A 22,902-nucleotide genomic window follows, 5' to 3' on the forward strand; every position below is an offset into this window, starting at 1 on the left:
GCACGGCATCACTTCGTTCGGGATGCCGGTAAAATGACAGGCGTCTAGATTTAGACGCCTGTCATTTAAGCCTCGCCGAGATTAAGCAGTCGGGAAGCCGGCTGTCGGCATTGCGACGGCCAGCTTCCTCAACGTTTACCCCTCCGGCACCCCCCTGCCTCCCAGTGATAAGAAGCACGGTTACGGGAGTCGGACCACGGGGGTTCGGCCATGAACACAGCATCCCTCCCCGCACCAGGTGACACCTCGGGGAGGGACGCCACTGATGACAATGTCAACATTTCTGTTGTCAACATTCTGTCAATGTCGACCCTGCTGTCAAAATTTTGAATTATGACTGCATACCACTGTGATATCCATAGTATGCAGGGCGTCTTAAGGCTGGAGTATAGAGCAACCCATCTATTGCTATCCTCACTGCATAAAGAATAGTAGTAAGAAGGTGTGTGGAGTGTTGCATGATGACATATAGAGCCTGATTCAGAGTTGAACGCTAATAGCATTGCTGGTGCCTCTAAAATATGCTAATGCAGCAGGAGGTGTATAAAGTAAAAAGAAGCCTTCAGTCGGCATCACATTTCCGAGTGCTGAGTCTGAAGATGCAGCATTGGATTACCATGGCAACCGCCGCAGTCATTGCACTGCTGAGTAAGTCTAATCTTATTTGGAATTGGCGACTAATTCCTTGGCCTGGGGCAGGAAATCTGCGATAGAAGTCGCAGACCCTAGCCTCGGCACTCCCACAAAATGGAGGTGACACGCCTCTGATTTGGAGAACGGTCCCCATCGCCGCTCATTGCCCGCCCTCAAACACCAAGGGCACTGCGATCGGGGTCACAGTGACATCGCAGCACATGTGCAGTGCACCCTCCATCGGACTTGCACGCAAACCATCGAGTAGCCGAATCAGTTGAGGAATTATCGGTAAACTGCCCATGCGTCTAAGTCGCACTGCGAATGTGTCATGCAAGATTACCGTATTCTCTGGCAGAGACTATTTACTTGCAGTGTGATTGCCTGTCATAGGTGCAAATTGCAGTCATCCACCACTAGAGTCTTCATTATTTATTAGTTTACCAATTTGTTTTTTGTGATTTTCTCAGTCAAGAGTTCACTTCTACCATGCAAGAAAAGTATAGATCTTTTTTATGGTCACATCTAGTAAGTATATTTTTAATATAAATTCCTGCAGAATAAATATCTGAAACGTTCTCCAAACTGTAGATGAGCGTAACAGTGAGAGTACAATTTGGTGACACAGTCAGGCCTGTACACATAATTGTGTTACTAGTAAATGCAGCCTGATAAATCCATATGCAGAGCCACTTGTTACATAATGGAATCTAATGACAGCCTTGTACTGAATATGGGAGTATCTATGCAGCCAAGGTGTGACTGATGCCACAGGGTGAGGTCAGGGTGCTGCTGTCATTCCCTGTCCAGGTGCTCCTCCTTCTCTCCCGGCCATGGAGGAGGGCTGGGCCCGGCTGCTGCTGACGTCAGCGGTAGCTGCTGGGCTCCGGTACTGAGGCTGCTGGGCGGTGAGGGTGAGCTGGAGCTGCTGCTGGGCTGTGCAGTGCTCTGGGGGTCAGAGAGTAAAGCGAGGTCCCTGCCTCCCTGTGTCCGTGTGTTCCCGGCTCTGGCGGTGCTGCAGGAAGAGTGTAGGGTGAGTGAGTGCTCCTGTGCACGGGCATAATCTAGTGAGTGATCTTTGCTCTACCTCTGCTCCCTGTAGCCTTCTCACCCTCTGCTACTACTGTAGGGCTGTCATATGTAGCTGCTACAGAGACACAGCCTTACCTGCCGGTCTCCTCAGCAGGCACTTGTACTGACACACTTTCATGTAGTTTAGGAGTTTAATGTTTATTTTCTGCAGTGACCACATCACTCTGTCAGTCCCCCTCCCTAGTCCCCACTCAGAGTGAGTCCCATTCTCCACCCCCTTTATGATCATGGATGAACCTCTCTTCCTGGATCCCTTTTCTCTATGGGTTATGGAATGATGATGTAACTTTTCTTAATATCCCCCACTATTAATATTCTTCCCATTATAACTTTGTCTGAGTAGTGATATCTGTATGCTACTGTTGGGATGTAAAATGTATGTGTTAGTTTATACCAATTGAAGAATCCGGTATAATAAAACCCCCTCCTTACTAATAGTACAGAACATTGATATATGCCACCTATTTTAGTTTTTGCAATATTTATTTTTTAATAGAAGATTGGTTATATAAATCATTGACTGACAGGAATCCTAAACTTCTTTTAAAGTACAATGGTGACAGTTGATGTCATTTATTCCACAGCCCGACATTAATTAACAGACCACAGAAACAGCCTTCGCCAAGAAAAATTCCCACCAGTAGCTAATTTGTCACCACATTGTTGATGTAAAGAGTTTTCCTATAGAAAATAGATTATTTAATGTTTTACTGGCCACCTGCCTAAGCCTCTGTAATTTTTTTGTCCCTGTTAATTTGTTAGATCATTATTACAGGTAAAATACATTTGTTTGTGTTTTCCACTACGTGAGTGTCAAGTAAAGTACAATGTAAGCTTTTGGATTCCATTGAGGATTATTGTGCCCCTCACCCCCACGTACACTTGGCAAATGTGTGCTCAGAAAACAGTTTGATCTCTACTAAATGTTTAGAATAAAAAAAATTGTGGTGATGTCAAATAATTGATACAAATTTGGATTTGAAAAAATACACACAAGAACCTCTCTCCTTGCTGAGACATTAGGAGTATATTTACTAAAGTGCGGGTTTATTGAAGTGGAGTTATTGTCCATAGCAACCAACCAGATTCTAGCTATTATCTTTTAGAAGGTGCTAGGTAAATAAGTAGAATCTGTTTGGTTGGTAAGGGCAACACCTCCACTTTTATAAACCCGCACTTTAGTAAATATACAAGAGATTTGGCTTTGTCTTCGATACAATATTCTAATTTCTTTTTATTTTTTTATTACTTATAACTTCGCTCAAAGTTAAGCGGCCCATACACGATGTGGACGATTTCGATCAATCGTAATGATCAATTGTGCACATCATGTGTTGAATTTGTATGTTTACGATGCCAATGCGCGTCCCCACCGTCTTATAGCTGGATAGTAGATCTTATGGAAAAACAATAACCATTGCTATCTATTGTGTACAATGTGATACACATTAGCATCCGTACCGTATGATCGTAACGATCAATCGTACACCATTTGAACACATCGTATGGAGAATTTCAAGGGAAATCGTACAACACATCGTGACGTTTCATTATCGCACTGTGTATGGCTGGCATTATTGTGCATGGGTCGATGAGTTGCTGTAAAATGATATGAGAATGTTACTTTATATAAACAGTTAGAATGATCAATTATACAATTTTGAGCATACAAATGACCTATACTTATTGGTTTCTGGTACCATGGAAATAAATTAAACATGTTAAATAAAAAGGTCTATTGTTTTGTGGTTCTGGCTCTGTACATTGGGCTAACACTTCATGGGCTTTTTATTTTTATCTGATGATATCTTGGTATTACCAAACATGCATTCGTTGTGCATTTTACAAACCGTAAATATGAGACCTGATACTTGTTAGTTTTGATAATGGATGTTTCAGTGAACAATTTTGACTGTTTAGGACATAAAACTTATTCAAAGTGCATTTGCAAGAGTTCAATAACTGCATATGTTTCAGTGCATTACATGAAGTGGATACAAATGTATAGGTGTGTGTATGTATGCCCTTAATTCAGTGGTTCCCAATCTGGGTGCCTCAGGACACTTCCAGGGGTGCCTCAGGTTGGTGGACCAGCACCAAATAAAAAGATTTTTAGGCCCAGGGGTGCCGTGAAAGAAATGCTGATACTCCAGGGCGCCGTGATTCAACAAAGTTTGGGAACCACTGCCTTAATTTCATCACTAACATTGTCGTTTTTGCGCAATGTGACCAATTTTGTTTGGACTATTATTACAAATCTGAATTGCTCTCTGGCCAGCCTCAGATATTATGCATTTTTTTTTTTTTGCCAGATGAAAACTGGTTTGGGCCTTGGTGTCTCTATACTTTTGCCAAGGTGAAAAGTACACATGTAGGTTGAAATGTTTTGTATTTCATGTGCAGACTGATTTATAACCAAACCCTGCAATGACTCCTCTACACTTTAGGGTGTATGGTTATGCAAGAATCAAAATTACTTTAAAAATAGAAACTGTAGACTATCCTGTTTGTGCACACCTTAAGTTTATCTACTAAGGTGAGTAATTATCAGTGCTGAACGATCGTCTCAGAAGAAGTGTGGTAACAGTGGATTGAGGAGTAGATGTATCAAGCCGTGGAGAGAGATAAAGTACCAACCAATCAGCTCCTAACTGTCATTTTTCAAACACTGCCTATAAAATGACAGTTAGAAACTGATTGATTGGTACTTTATCTCTTTCCACGGCTTGTTACATCTCCTTACCGATTCTCACTGATTTTCCTTACGTTTAAGTAAATCGCTTTCCAGTCCATTGGTAGTATGGCTGTGTTGTTGGACTCCCAACAGTATAATTTACTCCATGTATGTCATGTACATCTCTTGAAATTATGATCTTACTGTTCATGCTTAGGACAGTGGTTTCCAAACTTTCTTGAATCAAAGCGCACTAAAGTACCAGCATATATTTCACGGCACCCCTAGGCCCAAAGTTTCTTATTGAAAAAAAAAAATGATTAAATGAAGTAAATTGTACTTACCTGTCATCCTTAGGGTAAGTATGTGATGGTGGACAGAGTTGCTCTTCTTTTCCACAGATTTTATTTGGCAGCCACCACCACTGGTTTAGCCTATCAGAGAGGTTCCCAAATGTGTTCCTCAAGACTCCCCAACAGTTCAGGTTTTTGAGATATCCATAGTTGAGCACAGGTGGTTAAATAAAATTGACTGAGGTACTAATTAAGTCACCTGTGGTGAAGCACTTATATCCTTAAAACTGTTAGGGTTCCTTGAGGACAGAGGGCCTTAGTCAGACCCGGTCGCAACTGGGTTTATGTTTGCCCACTGGGCATGCGCACATTGGAGCCGGCTCCGACGTGCGCATGCGCGAGACCCGGCTAGTGACGGGTGCTCTGTCGCTACGGGTCTCGCACCAAAGGGGGCGAGCTGTCGATGGTGATTGACAGCTCGCCCCGTTTGGGAGGTGGGCATGGGGGTGGCCGGCCAAAAGGCTGCGTTCACGACGGAATGCTTGCCGTTTGAGGGCGGCGCCACTGACATCCTGACCATCGCGACCATCAAACTGGTCGCTCGCTAGAGCTGTGGGTGGTAACCCACAGCTTAGCTAGCGACCAGGAGGCCGCACTTCACACCACAAGCGCCGCCCTCATTCAGAGCTACCGCTTGTATCTAGCGATCGCCTCTTGATGAGGGCCAGAGTCTGGGAACCTCTGGCCTATCACATTGACCATAAATTGATTTCGCCAAGCGCAGTGTCAACAATTATTTATAAAGACCTCTAATGCAGTTAAAGTTTGTGTATTTATTTTCTGAAAAATCAATTACAATTAATGCTGGCCATACACGCTACAATTATCGGGACGATCCGCCCGATATCGGCGGATCGCCTCGATAATTGTAGCGTGTGGGAGGGCGACCGAGGGTTTAATATTGCTCGGTCGGGCATGCTGGATTGTCCAGCTTGCCCGTCCGATGCGATATTTCCCGTTAAACTGTCGGCCGCATTGGGCAATGTATGCCCAGCGCAGCCGACAGACAGACATTTCCTGTGTTCCTTCGGAAGGAACAGGGAAATGTCTCCGCCCCCGGGGGCAGAGCGCGGATGTTGGGCTATACACTGTGAGATTTCTCTCAAAGTGTATGCCGGCGACTTCTGCGGCTGGCAGCCGGCCAGATAAAATGTCTGTCGGTCTGACAGACATTTTATCTGGTAGTGTATGCCCAGCATAAGTGGTTGGTTTACTTTTAAGACAAAGATGGTGACGCTAACCATGTGCTGTGTCAAATATTATTATTTGAGGAAAGATTTGCTAGAAGAAGGGTGTAATACATTGGCGGATGGTTGTAATAAAATACACTGACTAATAAACAAACTGCATTTGGGATGGTAAAAAGCAGGTCAACTTTTATGTTTTAACTCTCCCCCCTTAGTGCCTAACCCTCCCTGCTTAGTGCCTAACCCTCCCCCCCTTAGTGCCTAACCCTAACCCTCCCCCCCTTAGTGCCTAACCCTAACCCTTCCCCCTTAGTGTTTAACCATAATCCTCCCCCCTTAGTGCCTAACCCTAACCTCCCCCTGGTGGTGCCTGATCCTAACCCCCCCTGTCTGGATCCTAACTTCCCCCCTCCTGCAGCCTAACCCCAAGTACCCCCGGGGCGCCTAAACCTATCCCCCCCGCAGCTAATACTTACCTTGCCCCGGTGTCCTTACGATTGGGATGCCGGGATTCCGACGCCGGCGTCTCCAAGCATGTTGGGATTCTGGCGCCGGTGTTCTCTCGGTGATCGGGATTCCGGCAGTCGGCATCCTGATCGTCGGGATATTAACTGCATCCCCTGTGCGGATAGTTTTTTTCATATTTATGGGAATGCGGTCAATATCCCATCAAGTGGGATACCGGCGTTTAGAATCCTGGTGCCGGCATCCCGAGGGTTAGGGTTAAGGGCTGGGCACTAGGGGGAGGGTTAGGTTTAGGGTGCGGGGGAGGTTAGGTTTAGGCACTAGGGGGAGTGTTAGGTTTAGGCAGCGGGGAGGGAGGGTTAGGGTAGGGGTAAGAGAAGGGTTAGGATACCTACCAACAGGTGTCAGTATCCTAACCCTGTCGGGATGCCGGTGTCTGGATTCTGACCACCGGGATCCCGAGCATCGGCATCCTGTACCCATTCCTATTTATGGTTGTGTTTATTGTAAATATTACTTTCTTAATTAGCAGAATATTTAGCTCGCCTATACTGATGTTATTGTGACCCATTTGTTGTGCTTAATGTGTCTAGTTTCAGACTAGTCTGCAATGTGATATATAATATAAACTGATTATGTTGCACAACATATGTACATTTCATTTAGCGTAGCAATGTACTGTTGGTCTTTCTGCACATTTCCAGGTTTCCTGTTACTTGCTCATCCCTAGGATCTCTGGAATGCTCTGTTTTGTTGTCCTGTGATTTTTTCCCCCCACATTTCCTGCAGAGAAATTTATGGGAATATTTTCCTGAATACACTAATACAAGGAATATAAAACACACAATTAAGATAAAGTATATGTAGTTTTTGCAGTCAAGTAAAATACGTTTGATAGGCAATTGTCTGAATTCAAGGTTATAGTGACATGGCAAACTTATAACTACATAATTTATTTGACTTCCCTACATGTGTAATGACCATTCAGATGTAAAATCCAGTATATTTCCAGTGCCCTATCCATACGTGGTTTGTTTGTTGTCCCCGTGGTGCATGGATTTCCTCCAATGCTCTGGAAAAAACAGACTGGGGAGGGGGGGGTTATTTACTTATCCACACACACTAGGGTTAATTTCATTGTAATATGTGACAGAAATTTAGATTGTAAGCTCCAGTGGGGCAGGGACTAATGTGAATGGCCATACATTCTCTGTTAAAGCGCTGCATAACATGTGCTAGTGTCCATGCAAGACCGGGGGCCAGTGCAGTGCTTCCCAAAATGGGGGTCTGTTTGTCCAGGGAGGGGGCGTGTCCCCATGACACATCCCCAATTTGTCACTTTTGGGGGTGTGCCCAGCACTTATGGAGGTATTGGGCTTCCCCAAGCTCTTCTCTCACTATGAATAGATGCTGTGAAGTGTTCTCCCCAGAAAAAATTTCCAGCCGGGTGGCATAAAGAAGTAGGCGGATGGGGGGCCTTCGCAATACACAAATGCAGTTTAAGTGCCCAAATATTGCCCAATTGCTTTGTGGATGCTAATATATATTATTTAACAGCTCCCAGATACTGTCCCCCAAATGCTGGCTCCACAGAATTTTTGTTACGAACTCCCAGATACTGTCCCTCAATTGCTGGCTCCACAGATTTTTTTTTACTTTTTTGACAGCTTCCAGAAGATTTACAGAACAGAGAGTGGATGCAGAAGTACCTCTCTCTTTAATGTGCTCATGCGACTGTTCCCGCCCGGACAGTATGTCCTTCCTCTTATTCTGGGAAAGGGATCTCTGACCTCCAGCCTGATGCCTCCCTGCACTGTGGCACAGCCGAGCTGTGCTGATGTCACAGTCGCATTATCTTTCTATCGGGGCCCGTCTGGCATCCATATAGTGTCCGCCGGCAATAAGGACATGTTCGTGAGGGTGCCAGACAGGAGGGGACGTGTACTTTGTTGGTGAGTGTGCGCATTGGTGGTGGGCATGCCGCATGAGGGCTGCTGGGCAGCGGGGGATTCTTTTTTTTTTTTTTTTTTAACGGGGCAGACCGCCTGAAAAAGCCTGGGGAGAACACTGCACCTATTCACCCTGCGTCAATCAGAAACTGCAACTTTTCCCATTTGCAAAACACTGTGGCCCGTGGGTGGGGATGGCACAGGGCAGGCTGTTTTAGCGGGGTGCCGCTATAAGGACAGGGCACATTTTGACACTTTAAAATCAGGCAGGATTCGGCACCCCTCTAGAAGTGCCTTACGGGAACACTATCTAACTATAAATACTGCTTAAGAACTGCACTACTTATCCAGGCCAACTAGATATTCATTAAAACATTATTTTGTGGTATTTTTTTTAACACTACGTTTGAAGAAGCACAGGCCTGGCTTGATTGTTTTTCTTCATGGACTTGATCTGCCTGCTTGTACACCACAGAGGCATGCTTAGCAGTCAAGGAGTAACTATGTTGGCTTGTAATGACTGAGGACTGCAAAGAAACGTTTATCTTCACTGTATGGAAATGCATTCTGTTTAAGGTAACCCCTGTCTGTGTGATGTCTCATAGTCCCATATGTTGGTGTTTTTAAATTCTAACTGCAAAGTTGTACATATTTCTAGAACCAAACCGATTTTAGGCCCTCATTCAGAGCCGTACGCTCTGAGCAGAGTGCACGCTCTGCATGAGGGCCGGGCTCCTTTTTCATGGAGCGTCCTCCTGGACGCTCGTATAGCTGTGGGTCACCACCCACAGGCTATACGAGCGTGCTTTTTGATGGCCGCGATGGTCGTGACCATCGCGACCATCGAAATTGCGAGCCGGAGCCTGCGGTTGAGGTTTTCAACCGCAAGCTCCGGAGTGATTTTGGCTCTATCAGAGCCAAAATCACTCCCACTGACATCACTAGTGATGTCAGTGGGCCGGCTTCTGACGGGAGGCGTTCCCGTGGGCACGCCCCCGTCAGGGAGGCACGCCCCCGGCACGCCCACCAAAGGGGGCGTGCTGTCAATCAACATTGACAGCACGCCCCCTTTGATCGGACACAACGAGCGAAGGAAAGTCCTTCGCTCGTCGTGTCTGGCGCATGCGCACGACGGAGCTCCCTCCGTCGTGCGCATGCTCAGTGCAGACCATCGACCCACTTGCGAGCGTACAGCCGCTCGCGAGTGGGTCTGAATCAGGCCCTTAGTCTTTTGAACAATATTGCTCATGTGGAAGGCATTATCATTGTTCATCTAATCTTCAGTCTTCCTCTCAACATCCATGAGCAGATGGCGGTTTCAACACAACTTGTATAATTTTTACTACATTTTCAGCATCTCTCTTCCTCATCTGGTTTGCGTAGTTGTCCTTGAGCTTCCTCACTACTAGTTGTAATTTGCAGCTATACACCTAGGGCCTGATTCAAACACGCTCGCAAGCGGGTCGATGGCCGGGCAGCCGCACTGTGCGTGCGCGAGCCCCGCAGTGAGTGAGAAATTCACTCGCTTCGGGGCTCGCTACAAACGGGGCGGCTGTCGATGTTGATCGACAGCTCGCCCCGTTTTGTAGGTGGGGAGGGGGGGTGGCTGGACAAACGGAGGCGTTCCTGAAGGAATGCTGCTGTTTGTGGGTGGCCCTACTGACATCACTTGTGATGTCAGTAGTGAGCTTCCTGCTGTATTTGAGCAGGAAGCTCACTGGGGCTTGCGGCAGATGAGACCCTACCACGAGGGTCTTATCGCAAGCCCGATGGTCGCGATAATCGTGACCATCACCTGGCCGCTCGCAAAAGCTGTGGGTGACCACCCACAGCTTAGCGAGCGGCCAGTAGGCCGGACCGGAAAAAAAAAAAAAAGCCCATCGGACCTGTGAGCTGCCTCCGGCAGCGAGCGAGTCTGAATGAGGGCCCTAGTCTTCCTCAGCAGGGCTACCATACCTTTTAACCATTGATCTTTCTCAAATGCGTTCCTACAGATTGCAATCAGTAGGCTTTGTTTAATATATTTTCCCTTTCCATTGATGTTTCTCTATTATGCTGACTGTTCTTCTGATTTGAATCTGAATTTCTTTCTTCTATTCCTGAAAAAACTATACAGCATTTCACCCATTTTACACAAGATCTTCAGTCTCACAATTGATATGTGGTATATAATTGTCGCTAAATGCTGTAATAGAGGAAAATGCAGGTCTTAAGATGAGTACTTGTGAATGTTTTCCTCTGGGATATTCCAAATGCAGCCCTCCAACTGCTGTGGAACTACACAGTACCCTGAGTACTTCAGTGTGGATTTTGAGATCAACCTCCCTAGATTGGCAGTACTTTATACCAGGGACGTGCAGTGAAGTCAATGGATGGGGAGGCCCTGGCTAGTATCCGAGCAAGATTTACACGCACATATATGAACCTACCCCACTTGTACAGATGCCCCCCCACACAGATTCCCCGTAGCACAGATGCTCCTCACACAGATCTCCCCCTAGCAGCAGACCCTCCTCACCTTTTTCTACTTTGTGTGTTTCCTTTGTCTGCATATACTGTATTTCCTTTCCTGTTGCCTGATCGTGAGAGGTTTCCATCAGAGCTCAAGGCATGCCCCCTCACAATGAGGCATGCCTCCATTAGCTCTTTTTCTCTGTTTTATTGGCTGTTACGTGGCCCAGCCCCAGGCAGTGTCTGAGTATCAGAGGTGAGGATGAGCTCTTATTGCCTCATCTCTCATCTCTCCCTGTATTTCCAGGGAGTGCTATAATTTTGTGTGCTTTTTGCCTAGAAGTTTTATAAATATCTTCTTTGTATTGTTGTAATAATTTTATAGTAAAAATAGTCTGCAGTCTGACAGGGGAGGCTGTGCCTCCCCTGCCTACCCTGACTGCACATCCCTGCTTTATACATGTTGGTTTGTATAGCTTTTCAGATTTTATGGTGTTATAATGTATGAAACCTGTGTCAAACATTACTTATATGTTACTAATATTATGTGGCTCACAAAGGTCACTGCATTAGACATTTATTCATGGTCACATTTATGTAAAGTAGGGTGGTGACAAGATGAGCAAAGTTCAAGCAAAATGTTGGTGATTAGAAAATTTTGTCTGTTGAAGGTAGTATTTATTAACGATGACTTAAAAATATATTCACTATCTTCCTTAAAAAAACCAGAGAAAACAAGTTTTTTTTTTCTTAATGCAAACAGTAAGACCAATTGGATCCCACAACAGACCGCAATGCATGTTGTTTTAAAAATACTAGTTGTTGTTGTTATCTTTCCACAACTTTATTTTATCTTGAGAGTGCATTTAATTACAGAGTTAGAGCAGGAAAACATGACTGCATCTATACACGATAATAAGCATGCAGACAAATATGATTCTATGTCCAGAGTTTTGCCAATTGTTTTGGAAAACAAAACTACAGTTGTCAGACTTTATTGTTGATGTTTTTACACCTTATTTTTTGTAGATGTGAAATGAGTCTATGCATGTAGCAGTGAAAATCCATTTATCATTGATAGCAGGGGTTTTTACTGCCTCACCCCATAGAATGGGTGACCTTGGAGAAATCTCAGATTTCTCCAGCGGTTCCCCTGATTAGTGCAGCTATCGCATCCATATACAGTAGTAAGGGGAGAGCGATTCCGTTTTGCTTCGCAAAATCCATTTGCCATCTCATGATGGCGTATGGAGGCTTGTTAGGGTAGAAGAACAGCTGTCTTCCTGCCTTCTCCTTGTTCTCTCTACCCCCTTCACAAACAGGAACCAATCGGAGGAGACCAGGGCATATACATATTCATATACTGGGTCACCTCCTCTGAGTCCTGACTGTCCACTGTCCCTGTGCCCCCTTGCTCTGCCCCACAGCACCCGCTGCTGCTATATATTAGTAAGGTAACCCAACATACAGTCAGGTTAATAAATATTGGGACATTGACAGAATTTTCATATTTTGGCCTTTATTCACCACCACAATGGATTTGAAATGAGACAAACAAGATGTGCTTTAACTGCAGACTTTCAGATTTAATTTGAGGGTAATTACATCCAAATCAGGTGAACGGTGTAGGAATTACAACAGTTTCTATATGTGCCTCCCACTTTTTAAGGGGCCAAAAGTAATGGGACTATCAACTCAAAAGCTATTTCATGGACAGGTGTGGATTATTCCCTCGTTATCTCATTAAATTATCAATTAAGCAGGTAAAAGGTCTGGAGTTGATTCTAGGTGTGACATTTGCATTTGGAATCAGTTGCTGTCGACTCTCAATATGAGATCCAAAGAGCTGTCAGTATAAGTGAAGCAAGCCATCATTAGGCTGAAAAATCAAAACAAACCCATCAGAGAGATAGCAAAAACATTAGGTGTGGCCAAATCAACTGTTTGGAACATTCTTAAAAAGAAAGAACACACCAGGGAGCTCAGCAACACGAAAAGACCCAGAAGACCACGGAAAACAACTGTGGTGGATGACAGAAGAATAATTTCCCTGGTGAAGAAAAACCCCTTCACAACAATTGACCAAATCAAGAACACTCTCCAGGAGGTAGGTGTATATGTGTCAAAGTCAACAATCAAGAGAAGACTTCACAGGAGTGAATATAGAGCGTTCACCACAAGATGCAAACCATTGGTGAGCCTCTAAAACAGGAAGACCAGATTAGAGTTTGCCAAACAACATCTAAAAAAGCCATTACAGTTCTGGAACAACATCCTATGGACAGATGAGACAAAGATCAACTTGTACCAGAGTGATAGGAAGAGAAGAGTATGGAGAAGGAAAGGAACTGCTCATGATCCAAAACATACCACCTCATCAGTGAAGCATGGTGGTGGTAGTGTCATGGGTCATGGCGTTGACATGTATGGCTGCCAATGGAACTGGTTCCCTTGTATTTATTGATGATGTGACTGCTGACAAAAGCAGCAGAATGAATTCTGAAGTGTTTCGGGCAATATTATATGCTCATATTTAGTCAAATGCTTCAGAACTCATTGGACGGCACTTCACAGTGCAGATGGACAATGACCCGAAGCATACTGCAAAAGTAACCAAAGAGTTTTTTAAGGCTAAAAAGTGGAATGTTATGCAATATCCAAGTCAATCCCCTGACCTGATTCCGATTGAGCATGCATTTCACTTGATGAAGACAAAACTGAAGGGAAAATGCCCCAAGAGCAAGCAGGAACTGAAGACATTTGCAGTAGAGGCCTGGCAGAGCATCACCAGGGATGAAACCCAGCGTCTGGTGATGTCTATGCGTTCCAGACTTCAGGCTGTAATTGCCTGTAAAGGATTTGCAACAAAGTATTAAAAAGTGAAAGTTAGATTTAGGATTGTTTAGTTTGTCCCATTACTTTTGGCCCCTTAAAAAGTGGGAGGCACATATAGAAACCATTGTAATTCCTACACCGTTCACCTGATTTGGATGTAATTACCCTCAAATTAAATCTGAAAGTCTGCAGTTAAAGCACATCTTGTTTGTTTCATTTCAAAGCCATTGTGGAGGCCAAAATATGAAAATTCTGTCAATGTTCCAATATTTATGCACCTGACTGTACGCATATGTCGGGTTGCAGGGCTCCTGTTGACTGCTGACTGCCCATGTGCCTCCTCACATTGCTCCTACCTCTGCCGCCGCTTTATATATTAGTAAGGTGACTGGACATATGCATATGCCGGGTCACCTCCTTCTTACTGCCCGTTGACCCCCAGTGCCCCCTCGCTCTGCCCTACTCCCGCTGCCATTAGAAAGGTGTCCAGACATATGCATATACCATTGCTTGACTAGATTAGATAAAACCCAACCGCTCATCTCTACTGTTAACTGCTCGCTGCCCCTTCGCACTGCCCCACACCAGCCGGAGCACTGATGTGAGATGACCCGGCAGAAGGGGAGAGCCTTACCAAATGTAGAGGGCTGCAGGAGAAGACTGCATCGTTGGAGCCCTGGATACCGGAATCACATCGCATAAAAGGATGCATGGATTGCTACTTAGCCAAGCTATATATCACATTAAAATGATGCGATATATATTGAAAAGTAACAATTCCATAACTCAAAACTTCATGAATAGAGCCCATGGACGTTTTCTGAGTCACAAAAGATTCACTGAAGGCTGTGATTTCAGGATGTGTTTTTATTTCAAGGTTTCCTTGGATTGTTACAATGGATCCTTGTAGATAAGATAACTATTGCCACCCTAGATAGTGATAACATGTTGGAATTTAATAATGAACTGGCATATATCCTCTTGTCCTTTTCTCAGTGGTACCTGTAATAGCATTAGGGCCAAATTAGAAACCATTTGTACCTGTAGGATGGCTAAAGGGTGGCCATGCTTCAGAATACGAGCGTCACTATGCATGAGTATACAGAATCCACTCAGAGGCATTCGCAAGTCGCAACACAAGTTAAAGTTAAATGTGGTTCCTTCTGTACATCAAATTTGTTTCTTCTAATATTTTTCATATCTTGTTTTTTTGACATGCTGGTTACAGCAAGTAACTCAGGTTTTAATAGAAAGACAAGGAACATATTACAAATAGAAAGTAATGGTGCAGAAATATGTTATACAGTACAAATGATGAAGAAATATCAAATTAAATAGTGAATTACTGTTATACCTCTGATTCCTTTCCTTTTTATAGATTGCTACTAAATTTACTGACACCTTAGTTCATCTACTCATCCACACTTCATCCAGTCCATTCCTAGGAGCAGAGCAGATGCTACGACAATTGTAAATGAGGACATTTGGCTATTTTTTTTTGTCTCATGCTCTTCCTGAAATATCTATAAACAAAACATTGAGGAACAACTTATCACATGCAACTTAAGCCTTCACCTGACCTGTCTATTGTTAGGAAGTTTGTATCAGGTTGGCATATACATCATTCACATTTCAAAACGAAAACATGACAGTATCCCTTACTGAATAAAACATTCTCATGTATTTTGTTTACCATCACACCCTCTGGTCTACGCTCTTGACAGGGGTAAATGTCTTAGCAATGGGGCCTGTTGGTTAAATAAAATATTTAACACATCTGTACTGGTTGTCTAATTTGTTAACAAACTCAAACTCCACTTGATGTATTCAGAGAAAACGAATGTAAAGAAAATATAAACCTCCCCCCTTCAAGTTCTTTTATTGCTTTTTTGTAAAGCCCAGTAAGGGCCGTATCCAATTCAATACTTTTTTGCATACCGCACTTTTCGCCGACTTCGTGTGTTTTAGCCGCGGAAACTTATCGTGCGTGCCCCCGCTATTCGCCGTATTCAACTCCAAAGGACGCAAAAACACGTCTCGGCAAAACTCTTAACAGGCGAAAGTGTTGGCAGAGTTGGGGAAATCAGCCTGGCACCCCCCAAAAGATGCACTAACATTGGGGATCAATGTAGATGTCCCCGATTAGCCCTACTGAAACTATTTGAGGTACTTAAGTGCTGTCAAGTGCTCCAAAATAGCGGCTTTGCACAAGTGGTGAAGAATAGCATTAAGCAGTTTTTTTGGGTGAAAATAAGTAGTCCTGTCAAATTTGGGGTACTTGAAAATGGGTGCAAGCTTAGTTAAGTCAAGTTTTAAGTGCTTCAAAAAACGCACCTTCAGCAAACACCTGCAATAAAAAAAACACCTCCCCCATACTTGCAGATCCCCCCCAAAAGGCTATTTCGCTAGTTTTTTTAGTTCGTACTCCCACTTTGTAATTTTTCGCCCCCATTTTCAAAGTGCTTTTTTGGGGTGTTATACTTTTTTTTTTTTTGATGGTTATTTTTTTAGGGGGGCTGTCTTTTTCGCCTATTACATTGCATTGACTTTCCGCCTAGGCGGAAAGTCTTTCAAATTGAATACAGGTATGAGTACCCCTTTATCTATATAACCAAAATGTCGCTATTTAGCGCTACAAGTTAGAAATAATTGCTTTCCAATCCAATTGTGGTTCCAAAACACAAAACGTTATTTTGCAATAAAAAAAAGAAAGTTACACGCTTAGATCTAACACAATTAGCGCAAAAAGCAAGTAAATACAAAGGTACAATCCGATGCATACGCTAGCGCTCTGGAATCCAGTACTCAGCCACCAATCCCGAAGCCTGCAATAGAGACAAGCTGGCATGATTCCATTGGTTCTTGCTCCTTGTCATTCTGTTCATTGGTTAGTTCATATGGTGTCATCAGAGCTATGGATTAGCTTTCCAACTGCTTCTTTGTGTAGGTTTCCCTCCGAAGAACTAAAAAAAAACACTACATACAGAGATGCATTCTAACCTATAATTCATATCTTGCGAACACCTGCTGCGATCTCCTTGCCGATAGAACCGAAGATCTGCAAATAAACGGGTTTAGAATGGTACCAAACATGTTTACTAGCTTCTATACCTTAAATATCATATACATACATTTCACAACGTAATTATTTGCTAATAAAACCTCTAATATCACATTTAATGTGAAGGAACCTTTTTATAAGTTATTGTATGTGTAAGTGTGAGAATATTGTGTAGTTTCGCTAGTTTGCGTTGTGCGTATGTGTGGGTTCGTGCGCACTTCAAAGGTGTGCGTATGTGTATGCATGTAAGTCTATGTGTGTGTGTTATGTAATTCAGTGTATTTGTGATGGATTAATATATATATATATTATCCATTTCTAACATATTTTAATAATTAAACTTTGCCTGAACAAAATTCTAAGTTGTAAATAAAGGTTTATTTCTAAGCAGGGGGAGACCCCCAGCTGTCTGCCGTTGCCACCTTGTCTGATAGCTAATTCAAAGGTTTTCCTCTGCCTATTCAAAGTCTAAATGCCAGTTCCTTTGAACCAAAACAGTACCGAACAAAAAGGCATACAATTGTTAACGATTTGCAGGCCTCTGACAATGATTCCCAACCTTGCATTCAGATTGTGCTACATTTTTAATTATTTGTCATAGGCATATTGTATTAGCATGCGGAGTCTCTCAAAACACTCAGACATACACATCAAGACCTGTCTTCCAACTAAACCTTGTAGTAATATAAACCATATATTTATGTGTATCGGAATTGCGCTGACACAGAGTAGCGTCCAAGCAATTCGTCATCAGACCATTGACGACAAAATCGTCAGATAACAATTGCAAGCGATCATATCCAATTATCTGACTTTGACAGCCCACACTTTGATAGTAAACATAAAACTATCATATTCTGATCTTAACCTTTCCAGTCATGCAAAATAATTTATTATTCAATGTTCTAAACAGTATGACATGAGTCGGTCATTGAACCGTTAATAATGCGTTTGAATAGGGTAGATCAACCCTTATACACACTCAGGAGATCTATACGGGACCATGGGTAGGATGTGGTATCTCATCGAACCTATCAATGAAGTCTGGGGAAATGAGACTACATTATCTAGGATGTTTAAAGGAACATTTACAATAATTATTATTATACATGACTTTGCCTGTTCACATATTTTTATCTGTAGGCACATTCAATGTCGGGGTTGTAATGCAATCCTTCACTATATTTGCGTATGTGTTACTGTGGGTTGATCATTCGGGTGGTAAAAGACAGTGAATTCAATTTGGAGAGGATCATAACAATACCATTTTCATAGTTCTAAAAATCAAAAACACTTATGATTGTTCTTATTATATTATCTTCGCCCAATGGGGTGGGGGCACGCTTATGATCTGTGTCTCGTCCGGTTATCTTCGTCATCTTCCAAGAATATCATCTGTCCACAGCTGGGCCTTGTCAGCATCTAGAATAGGAAATTTGAGATATCTGTCTCCATCTTTCCTACCCAATCTGACGTCTTCCACCCGATCCGTCTGCAGTCTTCAGATATCCTGCTGTCGACTCGATTTGCCTACATGGACGAAAAACAGATTCTTCAAGTGTTAGTGGTTCCCCCCCCCCCCACTGTGACAATTTAGAATTTTGTCGGCTCCATATTGGAGTATCCAAAAAAAACACAACTCATTAACATTGACGAGTGTTACATACTCAACTTTACCTGGTTTTCTCCACTAGGTGGCAGTCAATGATTCTATAATGCCTTTTCCTTTCTCACTTTTTATGAAAATCTCCAAACAATTATCCCTAATCTAGGAAATTCTAAATTTCCAACCTTAATACTCTTTGACCTGTATTCCGATTGTTCTGGGGAACTAGAAAAAAATGTTAGTATACATAATACAGGCATGTCAATATGCAACTAATTCTTATCTATTCTAAACATACAAAATGTCAAACCATTCCTTATGATTTATTACCACTTACAACAGTTCCGATGGCATTTCACATATGTCACTTCATGGGATATACACCTTATTGTGAGTTATTCATTTTTCCAATATCTACAATATTACATATAGTGCTATCTTAACATCCTCGCAGTCATCGTCATCTGTACTTACCACCTGACCGGTTTACCTATAGAAAAACAATTATTCTGTGGTATCTTAAATTAAATTCTCCATTTTTTTTACCTGCGGTTCAGTATTTTTCAACCATACTGCTTACCAGAAAATATAGAACGATTATTACAGGACTCATTGCCAACCTGCCATATGATCCAATTAATCACAACCTGCTTAGCAATACATCACCTGATTTTAAGCTTCACACCGGTGTCACCTATATTTGTTACAGAGCTGAACAAATGGGTTAACCACATATACCTCCCTTTGCAAGTTGATTAAACTAGGGAAAAATTCACATTTTAGTGTGACGTTATGATGTACATTGACTGTGTTAGTAATCTGTGTAATATCCCTCTGCCTGTTGCATGGAGATGTCCTCAACCCTTAGAGGACTGGTGAACTCGTCTTACAGACCTGGTTTTCTGACCCCGCCAAAATTGATACTTCCAGTGTTACCAGGCAACCATTGTGCATGGTCTGCTCATAGTTCCTACTGCGATGCCAAAGCAAGTAACCCGCAAGACATCTTTTAAAGACATTTAGATAACAGAATACCTTCAACGAGCAAAAATAATTGTTAATCACCACAATTCCAGCCACGTTGAATACACAAACCCGTAACTTCCTCAGATATTCTCAAGAATCAGTTATCTATAAGTTATGCCTTCTACCATTGTAACTAGACAGAGAGTCCCAGCTGTTACACATGATGCGTCCCAACCAGGAATCCGTAGGAGCGACCCACGCGACTCCACCCTGTGACCGAGCCTTTTACCCAGATATCACACACCCTTGATATAAAAAAAAAACATCAAGTACCTAAACCTGTTCAAATATGTGCATAACAATAGAATGCCTCCAAAAATTAAAAAAAATAAAATAATTGCTAATTACCGCAATATTCATCACGTTGAAAAATTACGAGACCCGTGATATTTCAGATATTCTTAAGGCTCTTATAGCTATTTTTGCTCATTTTCTTAAATCAGGTTCATATTATAAATTACTAACAACAGTCTATCCTTGACTTAACTGTACTATATTATGAGTGTATATAAGCTATGAAAGACATGCTTCTATAGGAAGTAAGGGTTAGAACTGAAACAACAGAATATCCTACATAACAATAAGTGCTTTAACCGCTACATCTCAAATATTCTTAAGCATCTTATATTTCCTAACACTGCCAACTTTTCCCCACAGTCCTCTCTTATCCTGTATCACCACAGACCCCGGACACCGGGTCATCCTTGCTGCACCACATGTGTACAACAATTAATGCCTCCCATAAACCAAACCTGTCAGCCTCCACAGCGCCCCCATTTCCCTGACAAGACACATCCAGCAACCGGATCATCTCAAACACTGTACCATGCATACCTCAGCAACCCTCCGAATCATACTCAGAACTGAATTTTTTAACCTAAAATAATTCTATAAACTGCTGTATTTATAAGGAAACTTTCAGAAGTACATACAAACTCCACACAGATGAGCACATATAATTACATACACAGGAAACTGCAGTACATGCAAACTCCACAAAGAAAAATTCTCATTCACAGTACATACAAACTCTACACAGGAAACCAAGATCATGTTAAAACAAATAAACCATCAACCTCTGTATTGCATGTGTGTGTTCAGAAATTCTATACATCACACAGATCCCTATCCTCCAAGACTGTGTGCAAACCCACACAAATCACAATTCACTTTAGTGCCGCACTCCAGTTCCCGTATAAACCATGGCTATTCACAACAAACATCCCAAAACTTGGCAATTATAATGTCCGTGACATCCCCAGAACACCCCACATTGGAACAAACCTTAACTATATATCACATTCTAATATGTAAAACAAAATAATTTTACCACCTTATAACTTAAGTTAACATTCTATCTATTGTAATTTAGAATCCCAATTTTTGTTAATACTAGATCAAAGTAAATCTCTTATAAACAAAACAAAATAATCTACTGTCTAGACTTCTAAGAAGTTTCAAGGGAAAAAAAAACTTCTTATTGGCATATAGTAACTATTCTGAATTGAATCCCCAATCCCAATATTTACTGTAAACAGACATCTTACTTTCCTGAAATGCACACGGATTAATACAGTACATTACAAAATCATGAAACCACCTGAGTATCTAAAATGTTAATAATTGCTCTTTTATAGCAATGATAAATTATTTTGCTTAAACCAATACTTTTTACATTAATCTCACCAATTTCAGTCATGGCTGATTTTACAGTGGGTTCATTTTTCTTCTTCAGTACCTTACCTTAAAGTGCCTTAACACAGGGGAAAAAAAAATATTACTTGTTACATTTTTATTATTATTTTAATCGGCTGTACCTTCAACTTCCATCATATAAGGCGATAGAAGTATGCTTGCGCTATTCCTTTTGCTATTGGAAGCGCTACTTTATGGTGTGTGCGCGTTCCCGTGAGGCGTGCACACAACGCTGTTTTGAGTCGCGTACACGCTCCCTTGCGTAGCGTGCGCAACGCTGTTTTGTGTCGCGTTCGCACCACTAAGCCACATGTTTCTCTCATGCTGCCACAGCTTCAAGCAATCGTTATATTTTACTATTTTCTTCAGAGATTTCACCACACAGATGCTATCTCTAACATTGGTCAATATTTCCACATCAGAACTGCCAATCTTCGGAAAAGGTTTCACACACTTCCTCGTCATTCTAACCTATACATTACAGTGCGTAGTTGCATACGCTCCGTACTTCATATGCATTATATGCCGTGCCTGACCCTGTTGGCCCTTCCAAAAGCAGCACATCGTCCACCATACCCAGCGTTAGCCTGGCACCCTTCTGGGAAAACGCTAAGCACTTTTCGCTAGTATGTGGACCGGTGGACGAATTCACAAGCTGCGTCCACTCACCTTCACCCGCTGTGTACAACCAACTCCCTAATCGTTATAGTTAACCTACACAACAAGCAGCAGAATGCTGCCTATACAATATCCTGCCTTTCAGCTAGGGAACACACAGTACCCCTAACCAGTGGGAAGACACAGTACCCCACACCAACGGGAACACACAGTACCCCGTACAAAAAAACAAAACAAAAAAAAATCCCTTTTTGAGTACTCTCCACTGCTAGCAGTGATTTCTTCCACCACAACTCAGTTCACAATCACGGTCTGCCCCAACCGTGTGGTTCAATCGCAATGCCCAAAGAACCTAACTGATCAATGGATTTTGCGATCACACTGAGAGCCGATTTCACCTCTAGGGAACACACAGTACCCCTATCAGTAGGAAACACACAGTACTCCTTTCAGCAATACACCTGCTTTGTGTACCCTAGGAAACACACAGTACTCCTAGGTCTAGGAAACACACAGTAACCCTATTCTCACCACAAATATACATCTGTCATGCACCTTTTCTGCGTAGAAAAGAAATTATACTTTTTCTCAGCTATGGCAGTATGATTAAGAGACTTAAAACAATGTAATCACGCTATCAATACAACAATGCAATCTTAAACAATTTGTTTGAACACGTGGCAGCAATACCGGAAACACGTATACGCTAAAGTGCTTAGCGTCGGGACAGATTATGAAAGAAACAGACTTTTCTCTCCTGTTCCCAGGTTCCTAATCAGCGCCTCTAAAGATCACACAATAAAGGACATTTATTCCACAACACTGAATGGTAGCATTCACAGTGCGTTCTTGCCTGCTTCTGGCGCCTTACGCCTTTTGTTGCGGAATCTAGGTCGGTTCGCTATCGTGCGAATCACGGTAGAGTGATATCAACTGCGAGCCCCCATCTATGAATACCCCTTTATTTATATACCCAAAATGTCACTATTTAGCACTACAAGTAAGAAATAACTGCTTTCCAATCCAATTGTGGTTCCAAAACACAAAACGTTATATTGCAATAAGAAAAGAAGGTTACATGCTTAGATCTAACACAATTAGCGCAAAAAGCAAGTAACTACAAAGGTACAATCCGATACATACGCTAGCGCTCTGGAATCCAGTACTCAGCCATCAATCCTGAAGCCTGCAGTCATTCTAGTAAGGGAGAATGACTCCCTTACAGTTCACAGAGCCCTAGCCCATATACCACACAGA

General features: G+C 42.6%; 1 protein-coding gene across 4 annotated transcripts in view; it reads left to right on the forward strand.

Annotated features, from left to right (window-relative positions):
* The first annotated feature begins 1,475 nt into the window (after nucleotides 1–1,475).
* MYO6 (myosin VI) overlaps nucleotides 1,476–22,902 on the forward strand; it is a 305,891-nt gene continuing 284,464 nt past the window's right edge. For 2 of the 4 annotated variants that reach the window (XM_088471590.1, XM_088471596.1), the window contains exon 1: nucleotides 1,476–1,666. The gene's annotated coding sequence lies outside the window, so the exon portion shown is untranslated. The remainder of the gene's footprint in view (nucleotides 1,667–22,902) is intronic. The other 2 variants (XM_088471603.1, XM_088471612.1) reach the window with 1 other exon arrangement.

The sequence above is a fragment of the Taudactylus pleione genome, unplaced genomic scaffold (genome assembly GCF_031769625.1).
Source record: "Taudactylus pleione unplaced genomic scaffold, aTauple2 ptg000015l, whole genome shotgun sequence".
NCBI classification, from domain to species: domain Eukaryota; kingdom Metazoa; phylum Chordata; class Amphibia; order Anura; family Myobatrachidae; genus Taudactylus; species Taudactylus pleione.